This window comes from Camelus bactrianus, chromosome 16 (genome assembly GCF_048773025.1).
Source record: "Camelus bactrianus isolate YW-2024 breed Bactrian camel chromosome 16, ASM4877302v1, whole genome shotgun sequence".
NCBI lineage: Eukaryota > Metazoa > Chordata > Mammalia > Artiodactyla > Camelidae > Camelus > Camelus bactrianus.
In genome coordinates, this window is record NC_133554.1 from 54,955,590 (window position 1) to 54,971,540 (window position 15,951).

Consider the following 15,951-nt stretch of genomic DNA (forward strand, 5'->3'; position numbering starts at 1 on the left):
CTTTTAAAATTAATAAAACAGACTCTGAGTATGTCTATGTAAAAATGTATGCCTATGGGCCAGACTTGGAAGTGAACATTTAAAAGTAAAAATAATTGTGTTGTAATGAAGTCATTGTGGATGACTTAAAAAAAAAATCCACATTTGTTACATTGTCTTTTTGATCAAAAATTTATTTCTGCAGACGCAGACTCAGAAACTTGAGAGAACGCTGCCCAAGATCATTCTATACAGAGAAACAATCCACATTAGTGGATTACAATGAGTAAATATTAACAAAAATGGCTCATGTTAAATAGGAAAAAAGTTGGAGCAAGAGGCAAATTGTGAAGTAAAAGCCACACCCTGGTATGAAAAGCTGTTGTAACTGTAGCAAAACTTGCTAATTGCAGATTGGCCACATCAGTTGCTTCGGAATGCACAAATTAATCACCAAAACGGCTCTCGCTTCGGTTGGGGTTTGCGGTTATTTTTAGTCGTCAGAAAGGGTTTCTCACTTTGCTTTCTCTGAGTTGTGGTGCTGCCGCCTGCCGGTAAGAACTGGACATTGCCCTGGCATTAACTGAACCTTGAAATCCCATCTCAGGCACCTCCTCTGAGCCCACTTTTCCGAGCTTCTCTTTAGTGGGAAAGAACGAGACAACCAGTGACCACTAAAATTTGGTCATTGAAATTCTACTCCCACCTGCTCAATTGATCTTGGAAATTCTCATCTTGGAATTTGCTTTTTTCTACTTGTGAGCCACGGCTGAGATACACACCTCTTGGGCTTTGAGGGTGGCCTCTGATGCTATGTCTACCACTGGGACACCAAGTCCTGTGACTTCCCTTCCTTGACCTCCTGACTCCAATTCCATCACCCGACCTGGTCCACACCACCGTCTTTCCTGGGGGGCTGCTCTGGCCTGTTCACTGATCACCCTGCCCCCTTCCAAGTCATTATCTACACTGCAGCCGGAGCGGGCTTTCTGAAATACAAATCCAATCAGGGGGTCACAGATAAGGTCCTTACGAGCCCCACATGACCCTCGTGGCTGGCCCTGCCAGTAACTCCAGCTTCATCCTTTGAACCCATCTGTCTCTACTGTTTCAAATGACTTGCAGTTTCCTGAATGACTCTACCATTCTCTTATGACCTAGGTTTTGTGCAAACTGCTCCTTTGGGCTGGAGTGCCTCTTCTCCCTGCCTTCCCTGTCATCACCTGGCTCCTGTCTGTGCTCCAAATCTCAACTCAGTGCCACCTCCACCAGGAAGCCTTCCATGATGCTCTGGTCCCTCCAACATGTTCTCATAGCACCCTCAGCCACAGCATCACTGCGTTTTCATAAAGCCATATGTGAGCCATTTACTTTCTTGTACTCCCCTTTAGTCCACACGTTCCTCAAGGACGGGGACCATGTCTTATTTTTTTGGCTCCTCACACCTGGCCTAATGCCTGGTAATTAATGTTTAGCAACCAAATGATAGGCTGGCATAAGGCATGCTAGAAGGAGCCTTCAAAAAAGGTAAATGGAAATAAGGGAGAGAAAGAGTAGATAAGAAAGTCTGGGAAGAGGAATAGGAGAAGGGAAAGAAGGAAAGAAGTAGAGAGAAAAGGGGGTACGTCTGATGGGGAGCATTAGAGTTCCCTTACCTTCCTCAGTTATTACTAAGAGCCATTAATGTCAAAGCATTAGAATTTGATTTTCCTAAAATATTGATCACTCTCCATTTTTTTGTATGCATTGATGTAAGTCATAGTAAAGTAGCCAGCTATAATTTTGTAATTTCTTTCTTATCTATCTTCTTCTTTCCACATTCTTGTCCCTCACTCTTCTTTCCTCTTTGGTCATTCCCCAAATCAGTTTTATCACACAATATTCATTTATTCAACTAACTTTTATTGAACACTGTGTGCAAGATTGGAAACTAGGGACCGTGGTGGACAGGAAAAAAATGAATTTTTACAAGTCAGGGTTCCTAAGAATTTTATAAACTACAGTGGTGAGAAAGCCTGACTCCAGATGATGTAATACAACAGGACAAGTGCTCTAGGAGGACTGGGACTCAGGGTTAAGGGAGGCCAGGAGAGAGAGAGAACTTGGGGACAGGGAGTCCAGGAAGGCTTCATGGAAAAGGCATTATCTGAGTTGTCTTGAAGAACAGCTAACATTCTAATAGGTAGAATCAAGTGGAGGCCCCTCTAGAACAAATAGCAAGTTTTTTAAATGGAGAAAAGGGTCGACAATTCTTCTCCAAAGTAGCAGCTCTCACATTTTAATACATAAGAGAATTGCCTGGGGACCTGTTAAAAATACGAGCTCCAGTGACCCAGAGATATTCAGCTCATTAGGTCTGAGAAAGGCTCAGAAATATGCATTTTAAATAAGCAGTTGCAGGTAATTCTTAGGCTGGTCATCTTTAGACCAGACTTTGAGAGACAGTGTGTACTGAATAATTGAGTCCTGGGGACTCTGGGATCTTGCTGACATGCCCTAGATTACAGGAATCAGAATGTGAGTTGCTTTGGGGAGGAGAGAACTTGGGACTCATCCCCTAGAGTACTCCTCTAGTCTTAAGCTGCCTGCAGCTGATAAATGCCAGTAAAGCCCATTGGTGTGGTCAAGGTCTGGGCGGGTGGCACTTCTCAGCACCACATTGTAAATAAATTAAAAAAATAAAAGCCCAGATAAGCAAATGGACTCTGATCCCGACAGCTCTCTGTAGCCCTGCCAGAGTCAAGTTCAGAGGAGGCTGGCCCTTCTCCGTTCCTTCTGTTTTGGTTTCCAAGTTGCTCTCTCATTAGAACACATTCTGTTCATTACAGTGATGAAGTCAATTCCATTTTGGCTGTGAGCTAAATTGCAAGTGGTGTATCCAAAGAGTGGAAATTTCCCCACTGTTCCCATGCTTATGAGAGAGAAGCATTAGCAATTGGTTATATTAACCTTATAAAAATAATTCAGTATTCTACCTATGAGACTCTATCTTCTTCTCCCTTAAAATTTCCCACTTAAAAAAAAATTGAGCCCTCTGCTGCCCTTTTGCTTTTTAATTTTTTTTTGCAAACTAAGTTTTGATTAGACAAGTATTACATGAACCCATCCTCCCGTGAAAGATGAAAATGTTATATTTAAGACTAGCTGACAGGGATTGAGCATGAATTTGGGGCCAGGAAAAGTCTAAGGGCTTTATGTGCATTACCACCTTTAGCTGTCACAATAACCTTACATGGTAGACATTATGACTATGCCCATTTTACGGATGGGGAAATTAAGTGTTTCCAAAAAGAGGGGAGAGTCTGCTGTGTCCAATATTGCTAAATAGAATGGGAGGCAAGATGAAGGCTTGGAATCCACCAGCAAATCTGGAGAGATGGAGATTGTTAGTGATATTGACAAGAACAGTCTTCATAGGAGGTGGGTGAGAGTCTGATTGCAGGAGATTGGAGAAAGAACTGGTGGAAAGAAAGGATGGGACATAAGAAAGTGCAAGCAGCCAGGAAAGGTGACTCTGTTAGAGTTTTGCTATAAAGCAGAGCAGAGAGATTTGGATGGCTGAGGAAGGGATTTTAAATAGAGGACCTATTAGGGCATGTTTTGTGTGCTGAAGGGAACTATCTGGTAGAGAGGGAAACTTTAGGATACAGGACAGAGAAGGGAATTGGGAGCAGAGTCCTTGCAATTTACCCATTTTCATGGACAAGGTGTGGCATATGTCAAAACAGATGTGGGTCGGTGGGTGGCAATGGTGGTGGGAAGATGCAATCCTTCTATACTGATGGCTTCTGTTCCCTTAGTTAAATGAGTGGGGTGAACACCTGATGTGGAGGAGGGGAGAAGAGTGCAGGAGGTTTTTTATTTGTTTTCGGTTTTTAGTGGAGGTGCTGGGGATTGAACTTGGGACCTCATGCATGCTAAGGATGTCCTCTACCACTGAGCTACACCCTCCCCCTAGGAGATTTGTTTTAATTGGAAGGTATGAAACTGAACTTCTGGACTAAGGGGGAGCAAATCGATGTAGGAAACACCACAGGTGGTGCTAAGGTCCCACCTGGATTTGGAATTGTAGATTTAAAAGAGGCCACTCAGCCTGCTTACCTGTGTTTAACCAGTTACATTCAGCTGCCTGGTTGCAGACACAGGACAGCTGAAGAACCTGGTTGAGCCTGGTTGGGGTTTTGCCAGGCAAACTCCACCAAAGGAGGAAGGGGTCAGGGTGCTGAGGGTGCATGCAAGGCACTAGACGCAGCGATGGGGTGTGAAGTCTAAGCCAGGCAGAAAAGAAAGTGGGGAGGGGAGTAAGCTTTTGTTGGGGGCAGAATTTCATTTTGGGAAGATGGAAAATGTTCTGGAGATGGACAGTGGTGACGGCGCAACATCGTGAATGTACTTAATGCCACTGAACGGTACACTTTAAATGGTTAAAAGGGTAAATGCTATGTTATGGATATATTACCACAATAACAAATTTTAAAATACGTCGAAAATTTAAAAATACCAGATCGATACCTGGTCCCATCCCAGATAAATTAGACTCTCTGGAGTTGAGGGTCTGGACATGAGTATTTTAAAAGACTGAAATTGCTGAGTTAGTGTGTTTTTTCCCTCATTCATTTCATGAACACATCGAATGCACATTATGAGATTGGCATAGGGGGCACACTGGTAAATTTAAGGACAAGGCTCCTGTCTCGTGGAGTTGACAATCCTATATGGAAAGGTGAACAACAAATCAGTCAACAAATATTTTATGTTTTTTCTAAATTAAAGGATAGTTGATTTACAATGTGTTAGTTTCTGGTGCACAGCATAGGGATTCAGTTATACATTTATATATATTCTTTTTCATAATAAGTTATTATAATAAATTGAACATAGTTCCCTGTGCTAACAGTAGGACCTTTATGTTTACCTGTTTTATATTTAGTAGTTTGTATCTTCAAATCCCAAACTTCTAATTTATCCCTCCCCTCTCTTTCCCCTTTGGTAACCTTAAGCTTGTTTTTTTATGTCAGTGAGTCTGTTTCTGTTTTGTAAATAAGTTCACTTGTATCACATTTTAGATTCCACATGTAAGTGATATCATATGGTATTTGTCTTTCTCTGTCTGACTTACTTCACTTAATATGATCACCTCTAGGTCCATCCATGTTGCTGCAAATGGCATTATCACATTATTTTTTATGGGTGAGTAGTATTCCATTGTAGATATATACTTACCACATCTTCTTTAACCAGTCATCTGCTGAACAAGTAAATATTTAACAATTTTCAGAAGCCTGTGTCAACCGTCTAAGGGAGTCTGGACTGGGAAGATGTGTTGGAGGTGGACAGAAGGGGCATGGGGATGGGCAGACCTGAGCTCTTCATTGCAGGGGGAAACCTCAGGTTGCAGCAACAGAGCGTGGAGACCTGTGATTTCCACTTGCTGGTGGACTGAACGTGAGAGGTGAGGGAGAGTGAGAAATGAAGGATGACTCCCCCTTTTCCAGCCTGAGGATCGGAGGACTGACCCAAGAGACCCAGTGAAATAAACACAGTATTGAAGGCAGGAGAGGTGGTTCCACTCCTAGCCCTTCCGCTAAATGATTGTAATCTCTGACATGTGATATTAGCTGCTTGTGACTTAATTTCCTCATGTGGAAAAATGAGGAAAAAATACATCTCAAGACAGAGTTGTGAAAATGAAACAAAATAAGATAATGCATCATAAAAGTGCTGTAAAATGTTTCTTAGTCATAACCTTAGACTCTCACATCTCAATTTTCCCTGTCTTCATTTTAATGACCCCATATGGATTCATTTCCCATAGTTATTAAAAACTTATCAGGCCATATCTTTTAGCTGTCTCAAGTATACACACCTATACTTCCAGCCAACCAACAATCTCTAAACAGTTTGTAGATTATCACCATTATTTTTCCTCTACAGTCTTAAGGCCCCTCTAGAGAGGAGACAGCCCATTGCCACCTTATAGAGAAGTTGCATCACTGGTGGACAAGTGTCTCATTCCAGTTCAGAGCAATCACTGCCGCAGGTGGGAGGTTGGACATATACAAGCATCTTCAGGGCTTTCGTGTTTCACATGAAAGTGTACTTCATGGTTTTAATTAGCAAGTGGAATAACGTCAACTTGCTCATGTTGTCAGCCGCATTTGTCATCACCAACCACAGGGCAATTAGTGACGGAAAAAACCAAGAGGCTTCTGTTGCCACAAGGAGTCTAACATTTCTGGGGTGATTCATCATCCATAGGCTGGAAAATTGGGCAACTCCCTGTGGTTACCACTAGAGGGCACTCTAGTGAAGCCTGCCTCGAGGTTGCAGAACTCACCGTAAAGGAATGTGGGTGTTTAGCTCCAAAAATGGATTCGACCTTGCTGCTGTCAGAACTCGCTGCTCCTGAGTGCCAGGAAATGCCACTTGCCAGGTCCCAGCAATGAAGTGTGGAGGAAATATCCAGTTGCACCCTATGCAATGGAAACCCTAAGTCCCTGGAACCAGAAAAGGCATCAGGAAGGAACAAGACAATCCTCCCCTCTCACTCTCCCTAACCCCTTAATCTTTAACCACAAGTTTCAATTCTTTGTGGTTACCAAAGAACAGAAGTAATATTTCCCCATTTACTTAATAAACCCCAAAGCTGCATTTTCCCTGCCTTCTTGTGTGAAACATATTTCGGCTGCTAGACTATTCTTTTGGTTTTATGACCCAAGGGCAGAACGTTATGGAATTTATTCTCTCTTTCTCAACCTTTTTCTAATTTAGATAGCTCAGTGGAAAGGTTTCTGGTGTCCCACTTTCTGGCAAGGATCCTCAGTGTCTGAACATTTGTCTTAGAATCCTTAATGAAATAATGCAAGAAGTGTGTTTAAGTCAGAGCCTGGCCCTCGGTAAGCTCTAAAAAAAATGTTCATTGTTAGTATTATTACTGTTATTATGGTGTCTGGACCATGACACTAAGATAATTGTCAGGACTGAAAATAAGTCCTCTCAGGGACTCAGTGGCATCTCAAGGCCCCTCCCGAGGTGGCCAGACAACCTAAACCAGGCTGTCACCGGGGACAGCCCTCCCTGGGTGTTTTGGCTATAGACACCATGTACTGGCTGTGTTTTATAGACAACATAGCTGACGGTTTAATTAGCATCCAGCAGAACGTTGACTCCATTACTCCTTTAACCTTTCTGGTTAACAGCAATACAATTAGGAAGAGAACTAACTTGTCCTGAGTTCCATCCCTGTTTTAGGGCGCTGTCCAAGGCACTTGGCATAATTTATCTCATCTAACTGGGCTTCAGGGCCCTTAGTCATAATAAGTGTAGGCTGTTGTGTGATGTAATCGGTAATGTATTATACTTGCTTTCTTAAGGCTCATTTTACTTGAAAATAGGATAGAATTGCTTGAAAATCAATTCTAATGCTTTGTGCTTTTCCAATTCCTTCTTTTTCTTCTTCTTTTTTTTTTTTCAGTCCATTTGAGACCTTAGCCAGTCACAAAACCCTGGGGGAAGTTTACTAACGTTATCTCTGTTCTTCTGCTCTGAGCGCCAAAGAAATAAAGCAACTGGCTTCACAGTATTGCCGGCAGCCCTTCTGAGGCTAGGAATCAACTCCGTTCCTGAGTCTTTGGCTCGGCTCAGGAAATCAAATCTCCACCCTCTCCCAAGTTAACGTGAGGGCTTGGGCTTTAGGAAAATTAAATCTCTACAAGCACCATCATGAACTCAGATCAATATAAATAGCAGAACTGCCTAGAGGCCAGAAAGGAGGATCATCACTCGTCCACTCTGACATTTAGGAATATCAGATGGAGAAAATCTTGAGCTTTATATAGCTGAGCTGATATACACGCAGGCTTAAGATGAATCAGGCAAGCAGCTCCAAAGGCTTGGAGGATGCAAGGGAAGCAGAAAATAGAGTAAAAGATGCTATGTCCATGTACACATCAATGAGTTTGTGTGTGTGTGTATATATCTGTGTGTGTATGTAAATGTGTGTGTGTGTGTATAGTGAAACCATCATCACAAGCAAGATACAGACGACTTCCAACCACCTCAGGTGTTTCCTTGTGGCCCTTTGCAGTTGATCTGTTCCTCCATCCCTGGCCCCAGGCAGTTACTGGAGGAGACACTACTGATGTGGTTTGTGTCACTATAACACACTTTGCATTTTCTTGAATTTTACTAAAATGGAATCATTTCGGGGAGAAGGTATAGCTCAATGACAGTGCATGCTTGGCATGCATGAGGTCCTGGGTTCAATTCCCTGGTACTTCCATTTAAAGAATAAATAAACAAATAAACCTAATTACCTCGCCCCCCAAAAAAGTTACAAAATAAAAAATTAATGGAACCAGACATCATAAACATTTCTGGATCTGGCTTTTTTTGACTCAGTGTAAGAATTTTGAGATTCATCCACCTGGTTGTGCACATCAGTAATTCGTCACTTTTTATTACTAAGTGGGACTCCTCATTTTAGATATACCACATTTTGTTTATCCATTCTCCAATTAGTGGACATTTGGATTGTTTCCAGTGTTTGGCTATTGTGACTGAAAAGGCAATGAACATCCACACGCGCGCGCGCGCACACACACACACAAAGATGCTATGTCAGGGGTCTTCCCTGATATTCTGCATGGGGCCTGGTTTGGAGGCTGGGAAAAGAGAGCACAAAGACAGTCACAGGAGCATCTGAGGGGTTAGAAATTGAATCTAGGTGGAAGATGAAAGAACTTGGATGGGCTTTCATTTCGTATTAAAGGGACAAAGACTAATGAATGTCTTCAAGCGCACAAGAGATGGTCACCACCATTTTCCTTAATAACTGGATACCAGACAAATTCCAGCTTGGTGAATTCAGGTTAGATTTAAGTGGGAACTTTTTGATGTAGAGTTAAGTACCAGAATGTGTTACCAAGGTTGCAAAATCCCATTCAGTTGGGTGACTCAATACCTGTTTGTTTGACAGAAGCTGGGAGGCCAGTGAGTGAGCCCTCTTGGCTCCATATTTACACGCAGTTACCCTGTTAACAGTAGGGCAACAAATAGCCCTGTTTGGCCAATAAACAGGTGCTTCTTGGGACTTGAGCAGGTTTAAATTTACCCAGTGGATCCTGGATAAATATAAGATCTGTGCATTTTACAGAATAGAAACTGGACTCCAGCAGGTCAGGGGAGAATGCAGGAAGGGATCCTTGCTTATTTCACTTGGCTTTGGATCACTGTCTCCTCCAACCTGTCCTCCAGCCCCTCCAGCAGCTGAAGGCAAAACTATGTGACCCCGAGTATCCCTGTCCAGGGGGAGAGCGGAGAACCTAAGCCCCAGGGGAATGTCGGCAATGCGGGCTTGGCAAACAGGGAATGTCGGGAATGAGCCCACAGTCCAGAGTTCAGATCTCACAGTTTTGCTTTGCCCTGCCCTGACATCCCCCGCCAAACATGAGGGGCTCTGCTTTGGGAGCTGTGAATCCTGCTTCTGAATCATATTGCTTTTCTGAGCCCAAGTGTCTTATTATAGCTAGAAAGACTTCATCCAGTCTGGCTCAGGCTGCAGAGAACTAAATATGCTTTCAAAATACTTGGTACACTTGGGGTCCAACACGACACACAGGCAGCTGTCTTTATAATCAAACTCTTCTGCCCTTCAAAACTCTTTCCCTCGGTAGGAATTTTTCAATACTGAAAATTTCCTGGACGATTCTCAGGAAACTGGTTTATTAATTGCCTCGGGGAGGGGAACTGGGAGGTCAGGGTCAGGGGTGGGAGGGAGACCTATGTTTCATACTTCTTTGTTTCTTTTGAACTATTTATGTGCATGGATTACCTATTACAAAATAGAATACTTTTTTTTTAACATACATACATAACATAGGGTTTGTAAAATTCTGTGTGAGATTTAACTTAGCTGCTTTTCTCCCAAATCAGGTTTCCCCTGCTCTGTCTCATTCAGCAACCCATTTCACTAATAATCACAACCACTGCATAGTGAACACTCACTGTGCCAGGCACTGGGTTTATCGTCTTCTGTTCCTGATCTCATTTAACAAGCCAGTGAGAAAGTTCTCTTGTTATCGAAATTTTCCAGATGAGGAAACTGAGGCTTTGAGAAAGGTCTCAGAGCCAGGAAGTATCAGCTCTGGAATTCAAACTTGGGTTTACCTGACTAGGCTCCACTTGTAACCCTCACAGCCTACTGCCTCAGGAGCTGGAAGAACACTGACAGGGTTAAGTGCATCAAGCATATTAGGAACTTGCTCCCAAATTCCTATGTCAACCAAACCCTTAAGAGACACAAAAGTGATGAAACACATTTAATGCACATTCTCTGCCTGATAGCAAAGCTAGGTTTTCAGTACATGTGCTTTTTCACGTTGCAGGGGTCGGGCACTGATTATTCTACAAAATGACTGATCATCGGCTTTTTAAGTATGAAGACTCTGATTCCTCACAACCAAATCCTGAGCAAGGACTCTCTCAGTGGGGTATATCTTAAGCAGCATTCAAATGGAAAAGGGGACACTTTTTGTTTGTTTGGGGGGTTGGTAATTAGGTTTATTTATTTAAATAGAGGTACTGGGGATTGAACCCAGGACCTTGTGCATGCTAAGCACATGCTCTGCCACTGAGCTATAACCTCTCCCCTGAAAAGGGGACACTTTTGGTTTAAATTAGAAGACATCACCAATAGATACACCAGCCCTATTTCTGGCTTAATGGGGAAAGTTCTCGGGCTCAGAGCAAAGCTGTGAGAATCTTAGAGGCCCCATGAAAGAACGAGTCCCTGCATTACTGGCAGTTTCTATGGACACAGGAAGAAAGGACAGGATTGCAATGAAAAATAACTAAGCAGCCAGCAATCTGAGACGAGGTTGCAGAAGGCCAGGTGGAGTAACAGCTGATAATCTATCCCACACTCTCACCAAGCCCCTGTCACCCAAAGATAGAAAAGAAGTTTTATAAACAGCCATCAATTATCCCAAGTTTCTGTGGTGAAATCAAGGCAGGGATCTGGTCATCGCCTTTAAATAAACCTGTCTTCCTTCATGTAGCTTTTTCACACCGTTAGGGGGAGGATTTATAAAATACTGAGTACACTTTGCAGTGCAAAAGCATGCATTATCTCATCTGATCAGTATCTTCACACACATTATTTCATTTGATCAAGTGAGGGTCTTTGTCCTCTTCCAGACCCGATGTCCAACTACCTCCCTCTCCCCATCCCCCCCTCAACAAGCAACCATGTTGGGTGGGCTTGGAACAGCAGACCCTGGGAAGCAGCAGCAAGCAAGCTGCTAGGTCTGTGGGCTCTGTCCAAGGGGCAGTATTTTGGGACACAGACTTCATTTTTAACTAATAATGGCACAGTAATTCCGTGTTGGCACTAGCACAAAATTTAAGAGATTCTCCTACCTTCCTTCTCAGAGTTTGCATTCCTGACACTCTTGAAATTAACCTCTTGCAAAGGAGAGCAACCACCTGCGTGAGTCATGTGACTGGGGGGGGGGGTGCGGGGCTGGAGACAGCCTGAGCCAGAAGACCCTCTTCTTTCCCCGTGCTCACCCATCTCTGCCCAACAAATCCTGGCAGGATGCTGCCCTCCAGATTATGCAGGACTGACTGCCATCATTCCAATGATGTGACCCTGGGTGTTTGACTCCCAATTAAGAATTAAGACTTCTAGAAAAAAAATCAGAGCTAAAGATGTTCTGTGCTGATGCAGTCTTTCCATGAGAAAGCAGACCTTCTTCTAGAGCAGTGTTTTAAAGTTTTTCAAAATTTTTATCATTCCCCCTCCCCAAGAGAAAAAGTAAATTGAATTGAAATTCTCCTTCATGAGGGAAATTAAATACTAAGAAATAAGATTCTGTGGGGTAGAGTTGAGCTTTGGAAGACCACAAACTCATAAGATCCCAGATTTTTTTCGTCTTCCAAGAACCGACTTTCTTTTTTCCCCCTTTGGGGCAATACTGCCCCCACTGGGAATTCATTTCGTAGAGGAAATTCAAATGTTTATCTTTTAGGAACATAATATTCCTTTCTAGATGGCCCCATACATCACTCTTTACTTGGAAATTATGAGTTATATCAAGCAACTGGTATTACAATGCTGAATAGGAAAATTGTCTGTTGTGTATTTTTTATTTGAAGTCCCTCCTCACCCCCCAACTCTCCCCTGCTTTTTTTTTTTTTTCCCTCCATTAGGTAAATTTGGACTTAATCACTTTCAGTTTTTAAATCTGCAGCCTACAGATTGACAGCTTGGGCCAAGCTGTTCCTCTGCGACCCCAGAATCACCTGGCTGTTTAGCAGGGATAAAGAAAACAAAGAAAGCCACACACTGTACCTTCCAGTTAAGCTCGGATTTTCCCTCCCAGTCTAGAAGCTGGAAGGGCACGTTCAAATCGGCAGGGATGGGGCGGAGCGGGGCGAGGGTGCGCGCGCAGCAGGCATCTTCTCGCTACTTCACGTGCCCCCTCCCCTCGCAAACTCAGCTGGCAGCGAGAGGAGGCTTAAGCTGTCCGGCTGTGGGAAGGGTGTGATGAATGACAAGACGAGGCTTATTTTCAGCTTCAAGCCACAGCTCATTTACTATGTGGTCCTGAGCAAAGCCACTTAGCCCAGTGGTCCCACCGTTTCTGCCTTCTAGAATACGGGTACCATAGGTTGTTACTGACTGCAGCCCATTTCTAAGGGATGTTTTAGGTTATCCATGAGAACCTAAAGGAAAGACAGCGAGTGAATTCAAGGGTTTATTATGAGAACTGCAAACAGACATGAACTTCAGTCCAATAAAGACATTCAGGGGATACTAAAGTTCGTTTGGTTCTGACCTACGCGCTCACCACACCCATGATAAAATCAAAACAAAACCAAGGCAACAACGGATATTTGTTGGCCTTTATGACCCAGATGAAACTGCTCGGCGTGGGGCTGTCTGCTCCTGAGCCCCAGAATGCTTTCCCGGGGAGGGCACCTGCGCTTATGAGCTGGCACTGATCACACAGTCCTTACTGAGCCAGCAGGCCCCTGAGGCGGGCCCCCTCAGGTGGGCAAGGTAGCAGTGACCGCTGAGGCATGTGATACTGCCAACCTGCCAAGGGATTATCCAGAGCTCAGCAGAGAGACCTGAAAGGGAAGTCTCAGGCGGTGCCCTCAGGCAAATCCCAAAGCACCGTCCCCTCCAAGCTGTCAGGCCCCTTCTTTGAGGCTTGTGGCTCTTGTGGATTCTGTAGCTGACTTCCTTTTCGTTTGTTTGTTCTTTTATATATTTATTTTTACTGGAGTGTGGTCGATTTACAATGTTGTGTTAGTTTCTAGTGTACAGCCTAGTGATTCAATTATACATACATATTTATATTCCCTTTCATATTCTTTCTCTTTATTTTTTGAAAAAGTTTTGTTTTAAGAGACTATTTTTTTTTTTTAATGGAGTTACTGGGGATTGAACCCAGGACCTAGTGGATGCTAAGCACATACTCCACCACTGAGCTGTACTCACACCCCTGTATTCTTTTTCATTATAGGCTATTCCAAGGCCTTGAATATAGTTCCCTGTGCTCTACAGTAGGGCCTTGGTGTCTCATAGCTAACTTCCTTTTGTCTGCACATCCTGATGAGCTATGTGGGGAGAAAGACCCATCACTGTGAGTGGATGCAGCCTTGGTCCTAAGGGGCTGATAGGGCCATGTGAGCCTGAGCTGAAGGGCAGGGAAAAGTATTGCAAGACCTCAGTTCCACTTGATCCCTAAAATGACCAATTATTTGGAACAGCAATATTCTATTTCCAGGTATTGACAGCACCTCCAGACACTAACCAATCATCTTACAAGTGTGATCAGAGAAGGCCATGGATGAGAAGATGCAGGCGAACTGATGCAAACTCATTTCTCCCCTTAAAAAAGAAAGTGGCAAAAAGAAAAAAAGAAAAGAAAGTGGCATCAACCTTAGGGGCACAGACCTTACGCAAGGAGTCTGCAACTGGCAATAGTTTTTCTCTGGGGGCATTTTTGTCATTCTCAGGGCAGCACCTCACCTCTTGGGTTTTAGGTCACCTGGAAGTGATCAGCCCCTCGGGTCAGGCAGGTGTCAGTTGTGCTAAGACCCTTAGACTAATGTAGTTTAAGCCAATATGACTCTTGATTCATGGTATTCATTCACTACAGGAGGCTGCAGAGTGAAGCCTTTAAGAGCCTGGTCTCTGTATCCAAACGACCCAGCAGTTTCACTCCTGGGTATCTATCTACCGGAAAGAAATGAAAACACATATCTACACAAAAACGAACACACATATTCTTGCAGCATTATTCATAATAGCCAAAGAGTGGAGATAACTCAAGTGGCCACCAACTGATGAATAGATAAAAGATAAACAAAATGTGGTCTATCCATGTACTAGAATATTACTCAGTAATGAAAAGGAATGGAGGGCTGGTATATGTCACAACATGGATGAACCTTGAAAACATTGTGTGAAGTGAAATAAACCAGTCACAAAAGATCATGTGCTGTGTGAGTCCACTTATATGAAAAGTCCTGAAGAGATAAATCTATAAAGATGGAAAGTGGATTAGGGGTCAGCTGAGACTGGAGGAGGAGGTTGGGGACAAATGGAATTGAGTGCTGGTGGTACAGGGTTTCTTTTTGGGATGCTGAAAATGTTCTCTAATCAGTGTGGTCATGGCTGCAGAACTCTGTGTATATACTAAAAGCCATTGAATGATACTCTGTAAATGGGTGAATTATATGGCATATGAATTATATCTCAACAAAGCTGTATGGTTAAAAAAACAAAGAACCTGGCTACTGAAGCCAGGCTACCTGGCTTGAATCCTGCTTACTACTCAGTAGCTGTGTGATCTAGTGGCAAGTTACTTGGACCCTCTGGACCTCATTTTTCTCATCTCTGAAATGTGAATGATAATATATCCATCCTTGTGGGTTATCATGCATTATTATGGAAAGCACTTCAAATAATGCATAGTACATAGTAAATCCTATGTAAAAGTTAACTATTACTGATAATATTATTAGTCACATGTGTCTCCCAGGACATGCCTTCACTGCTTTTGACACTCAAGGAGCTGTCAGAAGGATGCTTAGAAAGCATGAAGTCAGAAGCAGGTGGATGTTCCTGTGGGATATTTCATCAGACCTTGGAAAGCCCTTCCTTCGCTCATTTGTCAAAGTCATGAGGGTGTGCCAGGTACTGTCCTAAGTGCTGGGAAGGCAGCAATGACCAAAATAGATACAATTTCCTGTTCATATGAGGCTTGTATTGTAGTGAAGGAGACTGACAATGAACAAATAAACAAGAAAATATAGCAGATAGAGATCAGCACTCTAAAATAAATAAATAAATAATAAATAAATAAATAATAAATAAATAAATAAATAAATAAATAAATAAATAAATAAATAAATAAATCTAGTGATGGGGGGCATTTTAGGTTGAGGGGTCAGGGGCGTCCTCTTGGAAGGCGACATTCGATTATGAAAACCTCCCAAGGAAGGGCATTCTGGCTGTGGGAATAGCATGTGCAAAGGTCCTGAAGCAGGAACATACAAGGTGTGTTGGAGAAAAAGAAAGAGGGCCAGTGTGCCTGGAGCCTGCTGAGCAACAAGGGGGCAGTGGTAGGAAGGAAACTGGAAATCTAAGTAGGGTTAAGATTATGTGGGGTCTCATAGGCCATGTGTGACAGCCAGCCTCTAAGGTGGGCCCCAGTGATCCCTGCCTCTTGGGATTAATTTCCTGTGTGGTTCCCCTCCCGCACCACATGTGCACCACGTTGAATAGGGATGTCTTGTGTAACCAGAAGTCTACTGTAGCAATGAAGGAGCATGACTTCTAAGGATAGGTCACAAAAGACATTGGGGCTTCTGCCTTCTTCTCCCTTAGATCATTCACTCTGTGGGAAGCCAGCTGCCATGTCCTGCGGCTACTCATACAGTGCTCTGGAGCCCCTG